General features: G+C 50.4%; 1 protein-coding gene across 1 annotated transcript in view; it reads left to right on the top strand.

Moving 5' to 3' along the window:
- Positions 1 to 12,193, top strand: part of PKD2L1 (polycystin 2 like 1, transient receptor potential cation channel) — a 77,241-nt gene that overhangs the window by 24,518 nt on the left and 40,530 nt on the right. The gene's annotated exons all lie outside the window — the stretch shown is intronic.

The raw sequence follows: 12,193 nt of genomic DNA, 5'->3' as shown, positions 1-12,193 counted from the left end.
TGAATCGGGTGACCCCTGTGAAAGGGTCACGACCCACAGGTTGAGAACCGCTGCTCTAGACCAAACCCCTGCAGTCCTCCAGGAAATGCCAACTCCTTTCAGATCCCCCAAGAGCTTGCCTGGCAAAGTGGTGACTGCCTGATCACATAGGTTGGCTTTGGCTGAGGACAGAACCACCCTGTCAACTCTGGTTGCCAGGGAGGGTGACTTGAGATGGCAGCGACCCCAAGAAAGGAATGGGGCCTGGTGCCAGCCAACCAGCTTCTTGCCAGAGCCACTTGGCATCTGAGTCTGGATTGTGGCTGAAGCCAACACCTGGGTAATCCCATTACCTCCTTCATGTTTTAGGGCTTACAGGCAAAGAGATGCCGAGGGCTGAGGCATGGTAGAGGTAGGGTTTGCTGAGGGGGAGGGGTGACTGTGCAGGAGAACAGGAGCAGAGTCTGATTCAGAGGATGGGGGGAGGCTGACTCCTGGTTCCTGGGGGAGTAGAGGGAGACCACAGTAAGATCATCCTCAGAAGCAGGAGGTGGGGTTGAGTGGTCCCTCTCTGAAGCAGGGAACTGACATGGTGGCATTATGTAGAGATTCCTGAGGGCTGAGACACCCCCTCCCTCCCTTTCTCCCCCCAAAGGAAGGTGTGTTGGCCTGCGACTGGGCCTCATAGCCAGCCTACTGTTGTTAGCCGCAATCGAGTGGTTTCCCGCTCCTAGCGATCCTGTGAACAACACAACGGAGCGCCCCAGTCCTGTACCATCCTCACCATGGTTGTTAGCTTTAAGCCCATCTGTGAGCCCACGGTGCCAATCCATCTTGCCCAGGGTCTTCCTCTCTTTTGCTGCCCACTACTTGACCGGGCATGATGCCCTTGTCCAGGGACTGGTGTTTCCTGGGCACATGTCCAACATGCAGGAGATTTTCGATCCTTGCTCCTAAGGAGCATTCTGACTGTACCTCTTCAAAGACCCATTCATCTGTTTTACATCCAACTCCAGGGAGCATAACTGACCTAGACCCCTCACCTGGGCCTGCCCAGTCCGAAGCTTCCTCCTGATGACCAATTTGGGGTTCAAGGAGCCTGAAGGTCTTGTCAAACTTTTCTTAAACTAGGCCCCCAACCTTCCTACTTGCTCTGGTTTTCCTGGGGCGGGGGGCACAGTCTCCTATCAACCCTGACACCTCTTCCCAGACATCCTTGGACCCCTGCCTATTGGCTCTCACAGATGCTGATTCTACTCAACCTCTGGCACAGTTATCTAGTCTTAGCAGCTGCTTCTCAAAGGCCTAGAATGGATGCAGAATCCCTATAGGGCCAGACATGAGCTCTCAGAGTTGCCCAGAGGAAAAGGTTAAGTCCCAGGAGGTTGTGGGGGCCAAGAATGGTCCCTAGGAAGGGGCCAGGGGCATGTGTGGCTTTCTCCCAACCAGTTACTCCGTTTCTCTGGTCAAGCAGGCCCTCCATAGGAATCCCCAGGGAGGGGGGAGGATGGGCTCTGCTGCCACCTGGTGGCTGCTGTCGGTAAAGTAACTTCATGGGCTCCCTCCTTTGTTGGTTTTGCACTGGTTTCTTATTGGTGGGTGTCCTGGAGTAGACTCTGAGTCTATGCGACAGAGCGGAACGGTCCCATAGATTTTCCTGACTGCAACCTCTACAGAAGTGGGTCTTCAGGCCTTTCTCCCGCAGCCCCTCTAGGTGATTCAAACAACTAGCTTTAAGGTCAGCAGTGCGACTTAACCATGGGGCTTCCCTAGCTGCCCTTCCTTTCCATTCTGCCGTGATTGCGGCAGTGCAGGCTCTCACCATCTGCCCGGAACTGGCACAGGCATCTCTCAGCTGGTTCCCTTGCCCCCAGTTTTGTCTCAAATCCGCCTAGTCTATCCAGCCGAGTCAGACTACTTGTCCTAAAGCGTAGTTCTGCTGACATGACTCTGCTCAGAAACCTTCTTGTTGTTCTGTTGCCCGATTAATTAAATGTCTGGCCCTTGAAGCCTTCCCTATCTGTCTCCAACCCACCTTCTGGGGGGGGGGTGCTCTTTTCCACCCCAGATGAACCTATTCTTCCCAAAGACCCCATGTTCCTACCTGCTGGCCACTGTTCATGGTGCTTGGATGATGCAGGATACGCCATGACCTCTGCAGTCAGAGCGATCTGGTTCTGAAATCCAGTTTCACCACCTGCGTTCTCCCAGATCCGCAATCCCACGCCCCACCCCCCCACCCCACCCCGGCTGGGAAATGGAGATAAAAACTTCTACCCCAAAATAGTATTAGAGAATCAAATGGGATAGTGCCCTCTTAACGTGTCTGGCATATGGGTGGTTGACAACCAAAATTCTCCTCTAGTCCTGTTTCTTAGAAGTCCTCGTGTGGGGGAAACGGTGAAGTGCTTGCCTCTGAGCCAGAAAACGGCCATTTGCGCCCATCCAGGAGCACCTCACCAGAAAGGCCTGGTGACCTGCTCCTGACAGGTCAGAGCCCGGAAAACCTATGAAGCACCTATGAACCAATGAAGTTCTACTCTGGCACACATGTCCCCGATCCCCGCGTTCCACCCCGCACCCCACCAAGTTGGAATCAATTCAATAGCAACTAACAACAACATTTCTGCCATTCATTACAAGTGTTTCTCTTCCCACCTTCCACACCCCCCCCATTTTCAGATTGCAAATGTCCATCACTACACAATTGGTATCTGTTCACTGGGAACAGCAGAGGAAGAAGAGGCAGGAACAGGAGGAAGAGATGAAATGTGGGGCCAATTGCCTTCAGAACCAACCACCTCCTTTGCCACGAGACCCGAAGAACTGGACAGCGCCTGCTACCATTACTGAACGTTTTGATCAAAGAGGCAATCGAAGAATCTTGATCAAGAAGGGGGATATGAAGGATAGAATTTCAAATTCTCATGGAGTCCCTGCTTTCTGGGGCAAGAGCAGCTGGATGAACCCTTAAAAATGATTACTCCGAGGTAATCTTTAAATATATATTTTAAAACAAACAAATCCATTATGGTTTGCTTTAAACCAAAAAGAACAGTTTAGCTTAATGAGTTAATAATATTTGCCTTGGGCTCAAGAGAGAGGTCTGTGGGGCCAGCCCCAAACCCAACTATGTGGACCCCCCACCCCCACCCAGAAGAATGCTCTTAAGAGGAGAGCCCTAAAGCTACAGCGTGGGGAAAGGGGCACGTCTGATTAGAGCACACAGGAGAAACAAAGAGGGATGGAGAGGGAAGGGAACACACCCTGGACCACCAAGCCCAGAGGACGATATTCCCGCTCGGAGCAGACAATACACAGAGAAGACCATAGGGCCAGCCTCACCACGAGACACGACGCCCCTCACTAAACCATAGCACGACGAGGGACAACACTGGAGACACACTGGGAATTGTGCCCAATCTGACTTCATCCCACTGGGGTCAAACACTCAGGGCATGCACCAGAGCAGCAAGGGGGGAAAAGTGATACAATCCCCGGGGAATACCAAAAATAGACTTTGGCAACAGAGTGTGGCACCCCATCAGACTCGATTGGAAAACACTCGTAAAGGTCAACAAAGAGACCTTGAGCTATTAAAAAAATGTTTGCCTTGAGCACTGGGCTCTTTTAAAGCATGGTCAATGTGCGATCCACTGACAGCAGCCACTTGAAAGGCTAGAAGAACCATCGGGGCAGTGAGATCCTGCTGGTGGTGGAAGAACTGGGGCCGCGACATTAGTGGTGAAGCTATGAATGGCATGTGTAGAAACTGCCGAGTCAATGTATTCGCTGCGTGCATTTTCAACAGCAAAATTAAGTATTAAAAAAAATTTGTGTTGGACATACCCTCTCCTCAGGATTGGATGATCCCCAAAGCAAGGTAAACAAGTGCACAGTTGACTTACTTATTTATCTCTAGGGAGCAATTTTGCAAGGACTGCCGAAAGGACCGATAAATCTGTCCTGGAAGCAGTTTAATAACCAGAGCGTTCCTTAGCCCGTCACCCAGACTTTGGACGTGCTGTCGGGAGAGACCAGTCCCTGGAGAAGGACGCCAAGCTTGGTCCAGTAGCGGGCAGCAAAACCGAGGAAGCTGCTGACAAGATGGACTGACACTGTGGTTGCATCGGTGGGCTCAGACCGAAGGACATTTCCTGTTGTTGTATGAGTCCAACAGCGAGAACAACCACAGTGACCAATTTTACTTCTCCCCACGACATACAAGAGCCCGCTTCTATTAGAACAGATTGGAATGCTGTATATACAACTCTTTAAAGCGGTTTGACTTCAAGGAGCTACATGTGACCTCCTCCCTGGGGGATGGACAACAGAAAAGTGGGTGAAGGGAGACGTCGGACAGGAAAGATAGGACAAAATAATAATTTATAAATTACCAAGGGTTGATGGGGGTGAGGAGTGGGGAGGGAGGGGGCGAAATGAGGAGCTGATGCCAGGGGCTTAATTGGAGAGCAAATGTTTTGAGAATGATGAGGGCAATGAATGCACAAATGTGCTTTTTACAATTGATGTATGTATGGGTTGTGATAGGAGTTGTCTGAGCCCCAATAAAATTATTAAAACAAAAAAAGCAGTTTGACTATGGAGTCATATGATTGATAATGTGTTTTATTAAGAAAACTACTAAGAAAGAAAAAGAAATCCAACTTGACCTATGCTCACCGTGGTAGTTAGTTTATTGTGCAACCTGGTTGATAAACACATGTGGGGTCAATTGAAGGGCGGAGGAATAAATGGCTCATTGAGACTCGCCTTTTGAGTTCTCGGGTCTCTTACTTTGTGATGGTCAGACCAGGGTGCAGCTGCCTTAGCCAGCTCCCTGATTCAGCTGGCAAGGTTCACTTCCTGCAAGACATCCCCAAGGAGAAGTCACATGGACCTACCCTGATGCAGTCCTGGGTGCTGGAGCAGCTGTGTGGAGACCCCTGCCAGCGCTGAGATGCTTACACATTCACTGACTCGGCTTTCTTCCTGCAGTCGGCATCATTGCCCGTGTTTTGTAAGATGAGGAGGACTTTGTAGATTGGTATTGGACATATAGGTTAATGTTGGACTTGTGGGCTTGAGCAGCACTAGGTTGGGATGTTTTCTTGATATGCACTTAACCTTTATATAAAACTCTCTCTTCTACATGAGTTTCTGTGGATTTGTTTCTCTAATGTACCCAGACTGACACACTTACGATAGGTGAAGGAGGCAGAGGTTTTGCTAAGTGGGGCGCTGAGTTCCTTGAATGGCGGTGGAACAATGTGGAGAGGGATCGCAATAGTGGTTGGACAGCCTGAAGAGTGTGCTCGATGGCACTGAATTCTACATGTGGACGTTGTTGGCTGGGAGAATGTTTTGTTGAATCTATGTTTGCCGAAATTGGGGGGCGGGAAACTACATGAGTCACAATGAGAACAAGGAAGAAAAAAATGTTCTCAAATGGCTTGTGATAAAGATTGGACAACTCTTCTTGATATGATTGGACTCGCGCTTCATATGATAAGCGGATGAAGTGTCCCTAACACTGTTTAAAAACAAACAGCACTCCTTGGTGCGGCTCCCAACCCTTCCTACAGAATCCAGGCCTCTTTCCAAATTCCCAATTCCTGACAGGCATGGAGCCCCCAGGAAGCCAGGTAAGCCAGGTGATATGCATGTCACTTACAGAGTCATCGGCGCCTGCACCCCTCACACAAACCCACGCTGCGGTGCTTCTCATCCAGTCACCTTCGTGGCCGTCGTCTGTCAACTTTTCTCATTTCATGTCTGTCCTTTCCTTTCCTCTCCTTCCGAGAAGGCCGTGGGGAATACATCTTGGCCTCAGGAGGCAAAACACGAAGTCCCTTCACGGACAACACTCGTGCCAAGGAATCCACCAGGTGATGACTTCTTGCTGAGTGGAGAGTTGTTGTAGCACCCTGTACTGCTCTCCTTTGCAGGACACTTTATATCTATAAATAATAGGCGTGTTCTGTGATTATTTCTGCAACACCTGTCTTCTCCTTTGGAATGGAAGCTCCACAGTGCAGAGGCCATGATGGTCTCATTGGCTGCTTGGTCTTCCCAAGGAAGTGGACTCCCCCTCATGCCATTTCCATGCCCCAACCATGCCCCAAAGGGTTTTGAATGACAGCTTTTTCAAAGTACATCTCCAGGAGCCTCTGGGTGGACTCAAACCTACCATTGTTCCGTGACCAGCCCAGTGTGCTAACTCCTGGCCCTGCCCAGGGCCACCAGGGCTGAGCACCACTCCCACTGGAGCACTGGCACCCACTAAATGCTCTGGAATGAACGGATACCTGGAGCGAGGACCCTGATGAGAAGAAATCACACGCACAGTGGCTGGGACCAGGGGGTGTCTGGAGCGACTGCTTGAACGGTGTCAGAGAGTGTGTGCTGGGAAGATGGGCCCTGGAGTCCTAGCGTCCTCTTGTCATGGACTTGGGCCGTTGACCCAAGGTGAGATGGAATAAGCACTTCCAGGAGTCTGAAGAACGGGAGTCTCCCCTGTCCCCTGCCTCAAACTCTCCTGTCAACGCTCCCCACCCCCAGTTCCACTCTCGAGTCTTCTCCTCCCTCCTCCTGCGGGGAGCTCTCCCTTTCTTTGCAGCGTAGAACGCTGAACTCCACACTGGACTCTTTCCTTACCCACAGCACTCCCGCGAGAAGGTGGCCTGATTGATCATGGGCATCCACTCTCGAAGCCTGAAGCAGCCAAGCTCTGCCTGGAAATGATCATGCTGAGGAGTTGATTACTCCAGAACCTTGTGAACTCTACCCAGCAAGCAGGGACATGGTCAGAGCTAAGTTTCCAGGAGTTCAGAAAGACCAGGGCTAGCTTCCACGAGTCTGTTGACACATTGCTTGTTTGCCACTGACCTGATTTGGAGTGGTTTTTCTCCATCGGACCAGACTTCTGTGGACAGGAGGGGCAAATGGTCTCACTCAAAAAGACTCTTTGGAGACATGGAAATGAATGACAAAATGTATTCTAGGATGACTTGTGACATGGGAGAAGTGACAGGGAAGAGGACAAAGGATAAGTAGATGGTCTTGATCACAGAAGGAGCTTGTCTCCAGCCTCTCTGTGACGTTCCAGAACAAATTGTTCTGCTCTTGGGCTCTTAGGTTAGAGACACTTGGGCCAGAACAGCACATAACCAACCTTCCCAAAGGCGGTGGAGGACAGCAGGGTCTCCTCATAGGCCTGGCACAGTGCGTGGCATCTTTTGCATAAAAACAGAGACAAGGGAACTCACTCGGCTTAGTCTACTCATGTCTCTTTGCTTGAGTCACCATGTTTGTTGCTGAGAACTTGAGTGACTCCTTTCTTAGAATTTTTTCACACCGTTGACTAATGATGTATTGGTGATGCTTAAGGTCTCATATCCAGGGCTCTTTCTTATAGCTAAGTCATTTTTGATGGCCTTCCATTGTCAGAGTGACCACTGCTTTGAACGGAGGCTGTCCTGTCATTTCTGTTTACTGCAGTAATTACAGTGGAGAGTCACTCTGGAGGACACAGAAGGTGATATGCAGCTTGCTGGTCCCTAGCCAAGCGGAAATGTAACTCACCCCAGGGATCTTTTTTCTGGAAGGTGAAAGGTTCCTCCTGGAGAACGTATAAGGAGATGAGTCACGAGATTCCTTCCTAGCAGGCAAAGGGCATTTATGGAGGTCTAGACAAAGACATGTACGTGCAAATATATATATGAGGATGGGGAAATAGATCCATGTGTCTATATTTATAGGTTTAGTATTAAGGTTGCGGAAGGACCTTGGGCCTCTATTCAAGCACTCCCTCAATGCATGAATACTTTCTTTTATTAAATTGGCATTCTATGATGCTCAGCCTCCCAACACAACTGCTGAAGCCAAAGTGGGTGAACAAGTAAATGTGGTGAAGAAAGCTGATGGTGCCCGGCTATCAAAAGAGATAGTGTCTGGGGTCTTAAAGGCTTGAAGGTGAACAAGCGGCCATCTAGCTCAGAAGCAACAAAGCCCACATGGAAGAACACACCAGCCTGTGTGATTACGTGGTTCTGAAGGGATCAGTTATCAGGCATCAAAGAACAAAAAAATCATATCATTGGCTGCACACCTCCATGATACGATAGCCAAGGACAAACGGGTACAAAAGCAAATGTGGCGAAGAAAGCTGATGGTGCCCGGCTATCAAAAGAGATAGTGTCTGGGGTCTTAAAGGCTTGAAGGTGAACAAGCGGCCATCTAGCTCAGAAGCAACAAAGCCCACATGGAAGTAGCACACCAGTTGTGCGATCATGAGGTGTCAAAGGGATCAGGTATAAGGCATCATCAAAAAAGAAATCTTACCATAGTGAATGAAGGGGGAAGTGCAGAGTGGAGACCCAAAGCCCTTTTTCGGCCACTGGAGATCCCCTCACAAAGGGGTCTAGGGGAGGAGATGAGTCAGTCAGGGTGCGATGTAGCACCGATGAAGAATATAGCTTGCCTCCAGCTCCAAAATGCTTCCTCCCCCCCAACCCCTCACTACCATGATCCGAATTCTACCTTGCAAGTCTGGATAGAGCAGAGGTTGTACATTGGTGCATATAGGAGCTGGAGGCACAGGGAATCCAGGGTGGATGATACCTTCAGGACCAGGGGTGTGAGGGGCGATACTGGGAGAGTAGAGGGTGAGTGGGTTGGAAAGGGGGAACCGATTACAAGGATCTACATGTGACCTCCTCCCTGGGGAATGGACAACAGAAAAGGGGGTTGAAGGGAGACGCTGGATAGGGCAAGATAAGACAAAATAATAATCTATAAATTATCAAGGGCTCATGAGGGAGGGGGCAGAGGGGAGGGAGGGGTAAAAAAGAGGACCTGATGCAAAGGGCTTAAGTGGAGAGCAAATGCTTTGAAAATGATTAGGGCAAAGAATGTACAGATGTGCTTTATACAATTGATGTATGTATATGTATGGATTGTGATAAGAGTTGTATGCACCCCTAATAAAATGTTAAAAAAAAAAAGATTCCTTCCTAGCAACTTTGGTGTCTTTCAGAGTCCAGTGTATGTGGGTGACCCTGTGTGAGCATGGGGTAAAAGAGATGGCAAAAAATGGGTGATTCTCTCTACCCCATAACTAAAAATAGCATGTGACCCCAAACGGATCCCAGTGGAACAATGGGATGGATTTGTCAGGGAAGCTAAGAGGCTCCCTGATGAAGAGGGGCTTCAGGTTCTGATGGACCACAAGGCTGACCATGGTCTCTACCGCTCTTCGAAGACATGCTTGCCTTCCAAGACTCCATTTTACAGTCTCCTCTGTCCCAAATGCTTCCATTCAGTTCTGCAGAATGCAGTTTCTGGGAAAGAGATGGGCATGCCCAGAGCATCCTGGAACCCTTGTCCCTCAGAGAATGGAAATCAAGTCCTGGCTGAAGGTACTGCCTTCACCATGAATTGCTGGATGGGCCCAAGAATGAAAGTGATGGCAAAATAATTGAATTTATTTGGGGACTTTCTAGTATACTGTTGAGAATGACTTTTACATTCTTCTATTTTAGTCCCCCCAAACCGTCATTTGGGTAGGCATTACAATGAATACTTTGCAGATAATATAGGTAACAGAATTCTCAAAAGCGACTTTCCTAGAACTAATCAGCCAGTGAAATGACTGAGCCAAGAGTTAAGCCCAAAAGTTTTGCTTTAAACTTTAAGGTTCTGGGGTTTTGCTGAGTACATAGGAGGCAGCCTGAGCCACATGACCTCCCTGAACCGTGTCCTCCCCCCACCCTTCTTTTTAAACAGGGCCCAGTCACGCTGGGAAAGTCAAGTGCAATCAAAGCTTGAGGACATGGTGAATTGTGGTGCACAAAATCATCAGGCGATCCCATTTGATGGTTATATTTACAGCCTCTTGAGCAAGATCAAACACCCGAGGAATGCAGAAGGCCTCTTGAGTAAGTTTCTTAAGCTGCATTACCTAACCGGCGCTCCTGGGGGTATGCTGGGTGCATCCGCACCCATTGGAAGTGCTCCAGACGGATTTGGGAACACTGCCCAGGTGGGAGCCTGGGGGCTGTCCAACCGGAAATCTGAGTTCCCAGTGGGTGGGATGAGCTAAACCATCAATCGCCTTGAGTCCATTTTAATCCCCACTGCTCACAGGTCTCCCCCAAACCACCCCCAAATCAAAGTGACCACAGTGCAGTCAGGAACTGTTTCCTGTTCCTTGTCCTACTTCTCTGAACCGGACTGTTAGGTTCCTGTTCACCACTCTGCCGAGGTCTGGTTTTGTAAGCCAAAGGGCCTTTTGCAAATATCAGCAAGAGCAGCTCCCTTCCCATTGCCATCAGCTGATTTAACACAAGAGAGTCCCCACGCAGACATAATGGCTTATCCTTCTTCCCCAAGAAAACAAGCACATTGGTTTGTGTCTTAAACTAAAAAGGCCCAAACCCATTATTGTGGAGTCCCGTTCTAATTCTCAGCAACCCCAGGGCAGAGCAAAGAGCTTGCATGTGACTATGGAGGCACCAGCAACTCTGAGGCAGAAAGAACTGACAATCTGTTCCCCTAATGTTTATGGCCTCGAAGCCGCACCGGGCTGTCACACGGGCTCTCTAGGAGTTGCAACCTAGTAGACAGCACCTAGCAACAATAACGACTGACCTACAGGTTGGCTATTCGAATCCACCAGAGGCACCGTGGAAGAAAAGCCGTCTGCTTCTGTCATGACCACAGCCAAGAAAACGTCATCTGGCCACTCGGCTCTGCCACACGCACGCAAGGTCTCCGTGCAGAGTGTTATGCTGGTGGGTTCAGGGGCGAGGTGGGGGACGACTCCAGCTGGCAAGTCTTGCTGAGAGTCTTTAGTTCCAGCCCAGGCAGGGAGCTCATTCCCTGTGTAATATCTCCATCTCAGGCAGGAACACTCTGCAGCACACCCAGAGGGGAGGACAGTCATGGTTTCCAACCTAGACTGTGGCGAAGTTGAAGTTCAGTTCTTTCTCAAGGAGCTGAGACCGGTCCCAGGTTGTCAGGATTGCTTAAGGGGGACACTCAGGACTTGTACCAACCGAGCTGATGTTTAGCCAACGTGAAAGTGGGCCTCAGACCATGGAAGCAAAGAGTAGGTCAAGGTGGAGAGCTTGCGTGTCCCTGAGTGGCTCCAATGGTTACGCACTTGACTACGATAAGAAAGATGGTGGGTTCAAACTCACCGGAGATGCCTCAGAAGACGATCCTGGCAGTCGGCTTCCACAAGGTCATGGCCTGGAGACCCCAGGAACGAGGCTCCCATCTTCCTGCCTAGAGCCATCCTGAGGTGGAATGGACTGGAGGGCCACTAGCTACCATGCTGGAGACCCAGGAGTTGGAGAAGGGACAGCTCTCCCAATAGCCATAGAAGATAAGGGACGGAATACTCGAACTACCAGTCCTTGGAGGACCAACCCATCCGGAGGCACTGCACATGCCTGTCGGTGAACCGGGGTAGGAGATCACAGGTCAGAGTTGGGCACCCCAGGGTCTCAATTCTGAGACCTCCGATTGGAAAGAAAGCAGATCGATTCTGATTTCTCCGCTACTTCCATACAGCGCCCAACTTCACCACCCCGGACCCAGTGCGAACGAAGCAGAGACAGGGGAGAAGGTTGCCGGCTGACCTGGGCCCAGTATTCACTCCCCTGAAGGGACCCTAAGTCACAGGGTGCTTGCCTTTTGCTCACTGACTCAGTCCCTCTCCCCACCCCACCCCCTTCACCTTTCTCCTCGACTGAGCCCCTCCACACTTAAGAAACAGCTTTCCTCCTAGTCATAGGCTGGGGCAAGCAGGTAGACTGCCATCTACCTGGGGACAGATCAAGGTAAGACAAGGAGAGCTCCGACACCTTTGGTTGAGCCCGGTAGGGAGGAGGCACAGTGCAGTCTCCCTTTCCTGGTCTCTGTCCCCACCCCAATCCGTGTTGGCTCTTTCAGGAGCTCTTAGTGGAAATTAGCTCCGATCACAGTGGAGCCACCAGCCTCTCCTCCCATTAATTTATCAGTGCTCCCCTAGGCCCACCCCGCTCCCAGTCTGGACCTCCTTCATCCACCCTTCCTCCTCCCACCCCACCCCCAGCGTCCAGGGCTTCTTCGCACTCTTTCAGCTCCCCCCACCCCCACCCGGCCCTCTTTCAAGCCCTGCCTCCCCACTCCCGTGCACCTCCTTTCTTCTTATCCCCCTGGACTTGCA

Source organism: Tenrec ecaudatus, chromosome 16 (assembly GCF_050624435.1).
Source record: "Tenrec ecaudatus isolate mTenEca1 chromosome 16, mTenEca1.hap1, whole genome shotgun sequence".
Taxonomy (NCBI): Eukaryota; Metazoa; Chordata; class Mammalia; order Afrosoricida; family Tenrecidae; genus Tenrec; species Tenrec ecaudatus.
The sequence above is the reverse complement of the archived record's forward strand: the minus strand, read 5'-3'. Positions and strand labels throughout refer to the sequence as shown.